Source organism: Mastomys coucha, unplaced genomic scaffold, assembly GCF_008632895.1.
Source record: "Mastomys coucha isolate ucsf_1 unplaced genomic scaffold, UCSF_Mcou_1 pScaffold22, whole genome shotgun sequence".
In the NCBI taxonomy this organism is placed as follows: Eukaryota; Metazoa; Chordata; class Mammalia; order Rodentia; family Muridae; genus Mastomys; species Mastomys coucha.
Window position 1 is genome coordinate 53,228,679 of NW_022196905.1, and position 12,284 is coordinate 53,240,962.

The window sequence follows — 12,284 nt, forward strand, 5'->3', positions numbered from 1 at the left end:
CTACTAATAGAGAGGCTGAGACAGGAGAAGCAAGATTTGAAGACCCTTATGTTGTACACAGCAAGACAATGTCACAAACAAGCTGACAATGTATATAGATTGTACAATGTTGGACCTATTTCTCCAATTACCAAAGTAGAGAGATCATTAGATGTCAATCAACAAATTTCCAATTCCTCATATTATTGGATTTCAATCGATTAGGATATGTTGATAATATTAACTCTCAAAATAATATATTAAGAAAAGGATATTGATATGAAACTAAGGAGTGAAGGGTAAAATATGAATGTTTCTCTTGAAGATGACCATTCAAACAATCTTTTCTTTTGTGTACACTATTTACACATATCTATATTAATTTTCATATCCTGAAAAAATACTTCTCTGATGTAGATTGAGAGGTGCACTAATATACGTGTATAGAAATAAGAGCTTGAGAAACTGTTTGTTATTATGTCTTTTTACCCATATGATATTATGTTCTCCTATGAGGCCTAGGGACTAGACAACCATTTTTTTTTTCATTTTACTGTTAGTTGTTGGATTGTTTGTTGTTATTGTTGTTGTTTTACAGTTAGTGGGTAACAGGCTTGTGTTTTGTGTGGTGTGCTTCAAACACAATCAGGAAGTAATTGGTAGCACTGTAAATGCTAGCCAATAACTATGAAGGCTCTGGATGGGTACCAGTAGGATTTTTCAATTTCTGGCAGCTCAATTATGAACATCAACAGGGTTTTAATATCAATTTCTGTGCGGTAACTATCATTAGCAAACATTATAGTTCTTGGAGTGTCTGTGAAAGTTTATTAGCAATTCAAAGCAAGGCAACCTATGCTGGGCAATGGGACTTTATATTAGATAGTCAATGGTGTCTTAGAGAGTCGTGCTTCCATTACAGGGAAATTCTATTAAAAGCCCAATCAGTTCTGTACATGTTAGGAAACTGATATGAAATCTTTAAGGAAATGGATAGATCTTCAGATTATCATCCTGAGTGAGGTAAACCAATCACAAAAGAACACACATGCTATGCACTCATTGGTAAGTGAAAGAACCCAAGGAGATGAAGGGGTGTGCAGGCACATAGGAAGAACAATAATATGAACTAACCAGTAACCCCAGAGTTCTCAGGGACTAAACCACCAACCAAAGATTACACATGGTAGGACTCATAGCTCCAGCTGCATATATAGTAGAGGATGGCCTAGTTGGTCATTATTGGGAGGAGAGGCACTTGGTCCAATGAAGGCTCTATGCCCCAGTGTAGGAGAATGCCAGGGCCAGGAAGCAGGAGAGGGTGGGTTGGTGAACAGGGGTAGAAAGAGGGAATAGGATTTTTTTTTTCAGAGGGGAACCAGGAAAGGGTATAATATCTGAAATGTAAATAAAGAAAATATCTAATAAAAAAGAAGAAATTTGAAATAGCTTATGAGTTAATTATTCATCGCCATATTCCCCATTTTATCCTGACTTTCTCCTCAAAACTCAATAATTCTTTCTATTATTGTATTCCTATTCTCTCCATTGTATCATCTGTTTCATCCCCATTCCATTAAAATCCCTCCCCAAACCTGTATGTAGTTGTTGGCCTGTTATTTTAGATATAATAGTATCATTTTTTTAAATGCTTACACTCTATTTGGTGTATATACATTTAGAATTTTAATGTTTGTTTGGTGTATGACCATTTAATGAGTATAAAATCATATTTATTATCTCTTGTTACTCGTTTTTGTTTGAAATATATTTTGTCAGAAATCAACAATTATACTTTCTTGTTCTATTGTTTCCTTGGATTGGCATTTCCTTTTCCATCTCTGATCCCTATAATCCTTGAAATCGTTGAGGAAAAGCTGTCTTTTGGAGGCAACAATAAAAATGCTATTTTAAATGCAATTTGATAACCTATATTTCTGTTTTAGCAGATTGAGTCTACTAATATTGAGAGTTATTATTGAGATATATGTATTACTTCCTGTCATTTCATGTTTTGTTTCTTATAATAGTCGAGATTGATAGTTACGGTTTTTCAGTAATTGGATAAATGTGCTGTGCTGTACTTGATTTAAATTTTTTCTATTAAGTAGTCAGGAGTTATTCTGATGGTTGACCTGTATTTGTAAATGATTTGAGTTTTTTTTCTCTTGCTGGTTTTAATATTCTTTTACTCTATATTTTAAATATTTTATGTACTACATGCCATAGAGAGCTTCTTTACTAATCTTGTGGCTTTGGCATTCTACAGACCATTGTATCTAAATAGTCATCTTCTTATCTAACCTTAAGAAATTACCTTCTGTGATTACTGAAAATATTTCTGTGCTCTCATTATGATATAACTCTACACTCTGCTCCATAATCTGACTGGTAGGTTTTTTCATTGTGCTCAGGGTTTCTTCCATGTTCTGTTAGTTGATAGTTGGATCAATGACTGGTTGAATTTCTCTAAAGTTGTGGATAGCCCTGGGGCTATACTTGATGTTAATTTCATTCTCCTGTGAGGGGTTTTGAACAAGGAATGAATCAACACTCAGTTGATTTCCTATAAGCCTTCTTTTCATGTTAATTTGTAAAATAAAGGCTAGAGCTGGTTATATAATATATATAACATTTATTATATTATAAAGGTGATTGGGCAGAGCAGGAGGGGAAGGTGGAGCTGAAGGTTTTGAGAGAGGAAGGTTGTGGGAGAGAAAGGAGAGAGGGGTGGGGACAGAGGAAGAGGTGGAAGGAAAGCAGAGCAGAAGCATGTGGCCTGGAGAAACTGCAAGTTATAAGGCCTCAGAGGTGGGGGAGATAGTAATGTAGTGGTAGATGTGCTCAATCTAGGTGCACAGCTTGTATTCTTATTAATTGAGTTGTGTTTTCATTGCTGGGGCATATTTGGGTTGGAGATTTACCACAACACTTTACCATGTCTTTCAGGTGAGATTATAATATACATGACCCTGAGGTTTTCATTTACCTTATTTAGTATTTATTCCTAGCAAAAGTTTAATTTGAGTTTTCCTCAGCAATTTCATATCATTGATGAATTGGACTTTCATATCTTATAATGATTTCTTTTTATTTATTTTTTCTTTTCTTTCTTAAAGTATATTCTTAAACTATATTTGTGTTTTCTCCTGTTTGAAAAAACAAAATATAATTTTTGTTAGCTTTTTTTTTCCTTTATTTGTTGATATCACCTGTCTCCTTTTATAAAGTTGTTTATAGTGTTCAGGAGAAGACTAAAGTCAGTAAGATTGAAGGGACAGATTTTTTTTTTCCTCTGGGGCTGATATAAGAAGTTCCTGTGAGTTTTAAGTGGGTCAGGCAAAGGAGACACTGTCTGGAGCAGAGTTCCTTGCCAGGGTATGTGGGCTTAGATTGTATAAATAGGGGTCAGGAGGCCCAACTCTTTGAGCTCTTGCTCTAGGAGTTTTCTTGTGTGTTTGAGGCTAAGCTGGGGAATGCAGGCTTCCTGACTTTGAGGAGCAACCATGGGGATAGAGATCTTAATGTAGACTGTTTCCAAACTCTAGTATTTCATGGTGCTTGGTGCTGGAATTGGAAAACTGAAAACTTGCCTCACAGATGGTGTAGGTATGCCCTAGCCAATGAAACTGACAGCGTAATGTCTTGTGATCTGAGACACTGATGAAGAAATTTTCTGCGTGGAATTAATAAACCTAAGCCAGGGAAGCTATTGTCTTCTACAATGATGAGAATAGAGCAACTCACATTATTAGGAATACTGTGTTTCTTGTTTTCATTATCAAAAATGTTAGTTTATTTTCATTGACCAAAGGGCTTCTTGTTGATTTATCACACATGGACAAAATCCTTTGATCATATATATTCCCACATTACCTTAACTGTAACCCAATGATGCTAAACTTTAAGTTCTCAAATCCTAGTTGTTTCATTGGCATTGGGTTTAACATCTCTGCATTTTTTTTTTTTTTTTTGCAGTGGTCCCTGTCTTTTACAAAGAAAAGTTTTCTTAATGACAGATGAAAAGTATTGGTTTCAGTAAAGATAACGCCAATGCTTAGAATGCTGAGAGGGATAATGTAAATTCAGTAAATTTGCTGTTGTATGTTTATACCCAATAACCATGCCTTCACTCACACTGCATAGTTGGCTAGATTTCTCTCACCAGGTATGATTCCATTCTTTCTGAGGGACTCTAAAGTTCAACCAGAGACCTATTGGCTAGGTACAAACAAAAACTACAAATTGGATTGGAAAAACCTTAGAGGTCTCAAATTTTCACAAAGAACTCCAAGCAATGAAGCAATACTGAGAAATGGAATAGTACCAGGAGAAAACATACCAATTGTGTACTACCCAATACCAAAAGGTTAACCCTGAAAACATATGTACAGTAAGACCAAACAGGTTACAATTATATGTTTATATATATAATTGTATATACATATAGTGAATATACATGTGCAGGTAATTTTAACTAATGAAAAAGATTCCATTAATTTAAAGGAAACCAAGAAGGAGTATATGGAAAGAAAGGGAAGCAAGAAATGTTGTGACCATATTATAATGTCAAAAATTAGTTAAATATAAAACTAGTTGTCATTTAAAAACTTTAAAAAACTCACATATAGTAGAGAGTTTTGCTATAGGCTTGAAGACAATAAGTACACTAAACAACTGAGTAATTATCATAATTATTATGATCATCATCATCACAAGTTCAATAAACTACATATCTGAAAATACCTTAAGACCATCTTCTCAGTGAGAAAATAAACACAAAATATGATTAATATGATGTCAATCTACTCAGAAATCAGAATATATGATCTCATTACAATGGTTATTTTCTTAAAAAAAAAAAAAAAAACAGGCTCTCCATGGGTTTTTTTAGCAAACTCTTGAAGATACTAGCATGTTCTCACATCAATAATGTTAGATGCAAAGGAACTATGATGTTCATGGCTGTTGTTTGCTTTTGTATTTATAAATATATATATTTAAATATAAATATAAATATATTTAATCAAACCCACTTTCTCTCCTCAGAATTTATTTGTTACAATAGCAACTATTTATAGTGAACTCTGAAATGTTTTATCTTTTCTCCTTATTTGAGTCCATTATTACTTGGTCTGGTATAATTGAATAAAGAACATACCATAATATAATCTATTTTGTTGACTATATCTATCTTTGTTATATATTAGCATAGTATTGCAAAAAGGGTGTACCAACTTTTGTCAGCTTCTTCTACATACTGACAAATTATGTATTGTGCTTAAGAAAATTTAGTGAAGTTTAGAAATAATAAATCTTAATGTTCAAATACCCAAAAGATATGTTTTTATCACAGATTAGTAATTTTGTCCTTCATATAGTACAGTAGCTTTGAATGTCAAATCTGTGCTTTCTGGAATTCCCTGGTACCTTTGATAAGACATAGACGGTTTTATCTCCTATAATAACAGTCTATGCCAAAAGATCTTTTCAACTTTCCTGATAATCTAAATATTAGATATACAAAGCTTTTCTAAAGTTAACTTAGAAAATACACTTGCTAAAATAGAAAATTGATGTGTTGTGGGCAGTAAAATTATACAGATGTGTAAAATGCTCAAGAAAATTTCTTTTACATCTCATTGATACATTTGATACAATTTTGAAGAAGTGTGTATTTAAAAAGCACATCATCAAAACTGCTTTCAATAGAAATGCTACTTTATAATCCCGGCTTCAGTAGACAAAACCATCAACTTCTGAGTTTTATTTAAAAATGTGTGAGGCTCCTAGAAATCAAATGAGGGTGACCTTAACTGAAATGCCCATCAGTGGAGATATGGAACATGAAGATGCCATGTTTAGTAGCCAGACAGGACCCCCAGTAGAGAGATGCAGACACCACCCAACTACAAAATTACTAAATGAAATATATGGACAAAAACGGAACAGAGACTGAAGGGATGGACAACCAGTGACCGGCTCAACTTGGCATCTATCCCATTGGCAGGCACTAATCACTAATATTATTACTCATGTTATGTTGTGCTTCCAAACAGGAACCCAGCATGGCTGTCCTCTGAGAGGCTCTCCTGCATAGCTGATTGAGACAGATGCAGATACAGACAAGCATTGGACTGAGGTCAGAGACTCCTATGGAAAACTTAGGGCAAGGACTGAAGGAACTGAAGATAATAACAACACCATAGGAAAACCAACAGTATCAACTAACCTAGACTCCTGAGACTGAGATCTCATAAACTGAGCCACCAATCAAAACACATACATGGGCTAGTGTGAGGCCCCCAGCACATACTTGCAGAGGGATTCCTTGTCTAGCCCCAGTGGGAGAGAATGCAACTAATCCTGTAGAGACTTGATGCCCCAGAGTGGGTGGATGTCGGGAAGAAGGGTGCAACTTCTCAGATGCAAAAGAGAGAGAGCAGCAGATGTCAAAAATTAAAGAAATGTATATGACAAGAATATAAGTTTGACAGTTTAAAAGTACTCTGTCCAGAAAAGATCTTATAGTGACTTGCAAACTATGTGTTAGCTTGTTAGAAAAATATGTCACATTAAATATCAACTTAATTTTGATTATAGTAATTTTAACTCTACTTATGAGTTGTGGGTTTTCTATTTTTTAATGTCTGTTCTCTCATAGTTTGCTATGTTAATTCAGAGAATTGTAGTTTAAAATAATTTATGAAAGTCTTTACATGTCAAAATTTTTCAAGCATTATCTATAACTTTAGAGTATTTTAACTGTTTTAAAGGCTTGAAAGAAATTTTAAATTTTGTATTAGTTTATGCCTAGTTATAATAGGTTCATTAATTGGACATTAATATTCATAAAATATTAGAAAAAGGAAAAAAAGAAAGGCAATAAAATAAAATAATAATAAAAAGATAGAAAATAGTTTACCTGATTTAAAAAAAAAGAAACCAAAAATCTAGAAGGAGAAGGAGAAGGAGAAGCGGAAGCAGAAGAGGAAGCAGGAGCAGGAGCAGGAGCAGGAGCAGGAGGAGGAGCAGGAGCAGGAGGAGGAGGAGGAGGAGGAGGAGGAGGAGAATGCATACCACTCAAGCCAGGTTGGTCACAACTGTCTATAACTCAAAGGAGAAACTGTTACATGCTTTGTTTGTTTTTTTGTTTTTTTTATTTTTATTTTTGTTCCTTTTAATGTTCTTGGGCATCATTCACATTATTAAAAAGTAAAGGGAAATCTTACCTGTTAGGCTACATTGCTATGTTATAATACTGTGTATAACTATGTGTATAACTATGTATAAGACTATGTATAGCACTGTAAGATTTACAAAACATTCTGTGTCTAATTCATTTATTCAGTTCTATTTAAAGTCAAAGATGAGTTCACCCGACCACCTTTTATAAACAAGCAATGAGATAAGGGGTTAAAGTCCACAGGATTATCTCCATGGAGGTGATCACCATCATCAAAATACAAAATCCTGTTCCACTGGGTCCAGCAATCTTTTTCTTTTTTTCTTAATTATTTGATTTGTTTACATTTCAAATGATATCCCCCTTCCTGGTTATCCCTCCACCAACCCTCCCTTCCCATACTCCCTCAACCCCTCTCCTTTGTTCATCCACTAATCCACTCCCACTTCTCCCCTCTAGCCTCCCCCTACATCAAGCCTCCCTCTCCTCCAATTGATGTCAGGTAAGACCACCCACTGCTACATATGTATCTGGAATCCTGGCTCCTTCCATGTGTACTCTTTGGTTGGTGGTTTGTAGGTGCTCTGGGTGGTTCAGTTAGTTGATATTGCTTTTTAAAATAGGGTTGTAATACCCTTCAGCTCCTTCAGTTCTTTCCCTAGCTCTTCCATTGGAATCCCTGGGCTCAATCTGATGATTGGCTGTAATTATGTGCATCTGTATTTGTCAGCTGCTAGGAGAACCTCTCAGGGAAGAGCCATATCAGACTCCTGTCAGCAAGCACTTCTTGACATCAGCAATAGTGTTGGGGTTTGGTGTCTGCCAAGGGGATGAATTTCTAGTTGGGGTGGTCTCTGGATGTCCTTTACTTCAGCTGCTGTTCCAGTTTTTGTCCCTGTCATTTCTTTGGACAGGAACATTCCTGAGTTTTAAATTTTGACATGGGTGGGTGGCCTTTTTCCTTAAATGAAGGATGTGCCTATCTACTGGAGGTAGTCTCTACAGTTTGTATATACACTTTGTTGTTGTTGTTGTTGTTGTTGTTTAATAAACCCATTGCTGTTTGTTCCTGGGAGCCTCTGGTTTCTCTGCAGTCTGGGACTTTCTAGTGGCTACCCTCAGTTCCCCATTCCCCTCTGCTGCATTTCCATTTAGTTTTCTCACTCTTTGTACTTCTCTCCTGTCCCTTCTAATACCTGTTCCTGCCCTGTTTTTCCCCTCCCCCTTCCCTCTCCCTCCCAGTTTCCTCCATTTCTCTAGCTTCTCTGTTTATTTTATTCTCCATTTTCTGTAGAAGTGAAGCATCTACACTTTGTCTTCCTTCTTCTTTAGCTGCTTATGGATTGCAGGTTGTATTGAGGGTATTCTGTGAAAAGCTTCTGTAAGGCTAAGGACACTGTCAATAGGACAAAATGACAACACATCAATTGGGAAAGGAACTTTACCAACCCTACATCCGATAAATGGTTAATATCCAAAATATATAAAGAACTCGAGAAGTTATACTCCAGAGAAACTAATAGTACTGTTAAAAAATGGGGTACAGAGCTAAACAAAGAATTCTCAACTGAGGATATTCAAATGATTGAGAAGCACTTACAGAAATGTTCAGGGGTTGGAGAGATGGCTCAGCAGTTAGGAGCACTGACTGCTCTTCCAAGGGTCCTGACAAAAGCCTCATATAGCTGTCTCCTGAGAGGCTCTGCCAGACTAGCAAATACAGAGGTGGATGCTTGTAGTCAACCATTGGACTGACCATGGTGACCCCAATGGAGGAGTTAGAGAAAGGACTGAATGAGTTGAAGGTGATTACAACCCCATAGGAAGAACAACAATATGAACCAACCAGCCCATAACCCCCCAAGCTCTCAGGGACTAAACCATCAACCAAGGAGGACACATGGAGAAACCCATGGCTCCAGTCATATATGTATCAGAGGTTGCTTTTGGGGCATCAATGGGAGAAGAGGCCTTTGTTCCTGTGAAGTTTCGATGCCCCAGTGTAGTGGAGCACCTCATAGAAGCAGGGAAAGGGAGGATGGAATAAGGGTTTCTGGAGGGGAAACCGGGAAATGGGATAACATTGGAAATATATATAAATAAAATATCCAATAAAAAAGGAATACTTAAAAAAGAAAAGAAAACTGATACACAATTTTGCCATAAGTACTTTTAATATGTGCTTCACTAACATAATTGTTGCGGGAAATATTAAAAAAAATTAACCGCCAACTCTCAGCAGGGCCAGGTCATGCTCCAGTGCTACTGCCACCACTGCCAACTCTCTGGAGCTAGCCCCCTAGCCAGGTGATCTCACTTTCTGGGTCTCTCTGCCAACCAGCTCTCTGGCCTGGGAGGGGACAAGGTTCCCACCAGGCTATCTCTTGGACAGGGGCCCTGAGTTCTTGTTCCATGCAATGCCCCATGCACCCCTGGTTACCCATCTTAACACCTAATTTCCCCATAGAATCAAGACTCTTAATGCTTAATTAGCCAATCATATTTATGTATCAATAATACCACAATTTACAAAATGGCAATACAATAATTTCAGAGCCAATTGATAATGATAAAGCTTTAACTCAATTATTCTAACCTTTTGATAACACCAAGTTGGCTTCCATACTGCTTCTCTCCCCTCCTCAGACCTCTCTCTCTCTCTCTTTCTCTCTCTCTCTCTCTCTCTCTCTCTCTGTGTGTGTGTGTCTCTCTCTCTGTGTCTCTCTCTGTGTCTCTGTCTCTGTCTCCCTCTCTGTCTGTCTGTCTCTGTCTCTGTGTCTCTCTGTCTCTCACTGGAACTCTTCACGCTGGCTCACAAGGAAAATCCTGCGACCCATAGTGACTGTACATTTAAAATAGTATCAAGGATGGAGAAATGGCAAGGTAGTTAAGATCATTTGCTGCTTTCACAGAGGACAGAAGGTCAGTTTCCAAAAACAACCACAGGTAACACACAACTGTCTGTAACTCTGGCCCCAGGGAGTCTAATGCCTTCTCTTACCTCCAGGGGACACTATGCATACAATTATATACAGTTACATGAACACACATGTGTGCATATAACTCAATAAATCCTAAAATTTCTCTTAGTACTTTTATTATTTGTGTGTGTATGTGTACATGTGAATGCCTATGCATTCATATGTGTAGAATACATGGTACAACTTGTGGTAGTTATTCTTGTTCTTCCACAATGTGGGTCATAGGGAATGAACTTAGTATTCCAGAATTGTCGAGGAATGCATTTATCCACTGAGACACATCTTGCCACCTCTAACATTTTTATTATTACTATTTTATAGGTGCAGAAATATACATTAGAGATGATAATTAACCAATTTACATGTTTTATCAGTGACAAACTGTATTCAAAATCAAGCCAAATTCCCAATTCATTCTTCTTTACTTTTCACAAAATTATTTTTATTTAAAACATTTATTTTTAGTGGAAGGATTGCTTGTGCTGAACATGATAGGATAAGTGAGGTTTAGGACTTATTATGTTGTTTGAAATATAATTCTCATTTGCAAATAATAAGAATATTAAAACAGAAAAATCAGCCAAGATAAAATGATTTTGCTATTTAGAGCTCTGAGGCAACAAAGAAATGTTATAGTTAAAAAGAAAAGACTTTCCAGTTGAATCTCTCGCCATCAAGAGTGATCCACCTCTTTTTTGGATGGTCTCTAGTTACCAGAGCTATGAAAATTAGGCTTTTCCATTTGATAACCACCTAGAAATCTGTTCTGACCTACTTAAGTCCCTAAGTAAGTGCCTCAGTGTTGTATGCCAGTTTTTACATCAGGAGTGAAACACAGGACTCCTCCATTTCCTTCAATCAGCCACTGCCCATAATACACTAAAAAAGTATGTGCATTTTCCTCTCATACTCTTTTTTAAAGTAAGTTAACCATTACAATGGAGCTTCATTAGCAGAGCTCCAAGTAAATGAGGTGTCAGTCCATGCAGATCCTTAGGGAGATTGAAATAGTTTGAGACAACATAAACCCTGCTTCAGGATGATAATATTTAATAAAAACTTTTACCTCTGGCATTTTTCTGCTAAGTTAAAGAAATCTACAACTCAGGAACTAGTTGGCCTTAATATATTGCTTGCCAAGTCTTGTTCAAGGAATCTCAATGATGGTCCCTAGAATAATTCTGCCTCAGAAGGATTTTGAACAAAACAGTTTATGCAATGCTGATTTTTGTGTAGCGGTAAACAGAACAATATGCTGTATATGAGGTCTGTAGCCATATGGCATCAAGATATTTTATACAGAGTGCTTCTCTTCCCTCTGAGTGTGATTTCTCATCATCATTTTTCAAAATTTTAGATTTATTTAACTTTATTGACTTTGGGATTTCAGAAGGCATATTATATTGTTTTCACAAATATCATAGTATTAGTTATAACTTTTGTAGATGTTGTTATTGGTATTTTTCAGTGTATATTATTACTCAAAGAAGACATAGTTTTCTTCATTCCACATGAATAACTACTTATTCAGTTTTGTTTTTGTCAAAAATTATGCAACACTCAATTTATTTTTTTCTTGTTACATTTATTTGGTGTGTGCATAAGAACAATGTCCGGAATTCTCCTGGCTCCTCACAACAAACAAAATTAAGATTCTTTTTTTTATTAGATATTTTTTTTATTTACATGTCATATAATATCTCCTTTCCGAGGTTCCCCTCCAAAAAAAAAGAAAAAAAATTAAAATAAAATAAGAAAACAAAACCACAAACAAAAACAAACCCCTGTTCCCTCCCCCTCCCCCTGCTCACCACCCCCTCTCTCCCAGAATAGAGGACTGGTCTTCCTTCAAGGGGATATGAGTAGCTGTGCTCCCCTGCTAGAACCTCCAAACAAAATTAAGATTTTTGAATATTAGTTGCTTTGAAAAATCTATTGAACTAATTCTACTCCCTTAAATATTTAATCATCTATTATTTTTTGGTTATACACATGGATGTTCATCACAGCAGCAATGATAACAGCAACAATGACAAAAACTCCCCTATCTTTTTCACTTACAATGTTAGAAGCAAATAAAAAAAGTTCTCCAATCAACAAGACCTGATAAACTTATGCCGATTTTGTTACTGATTATA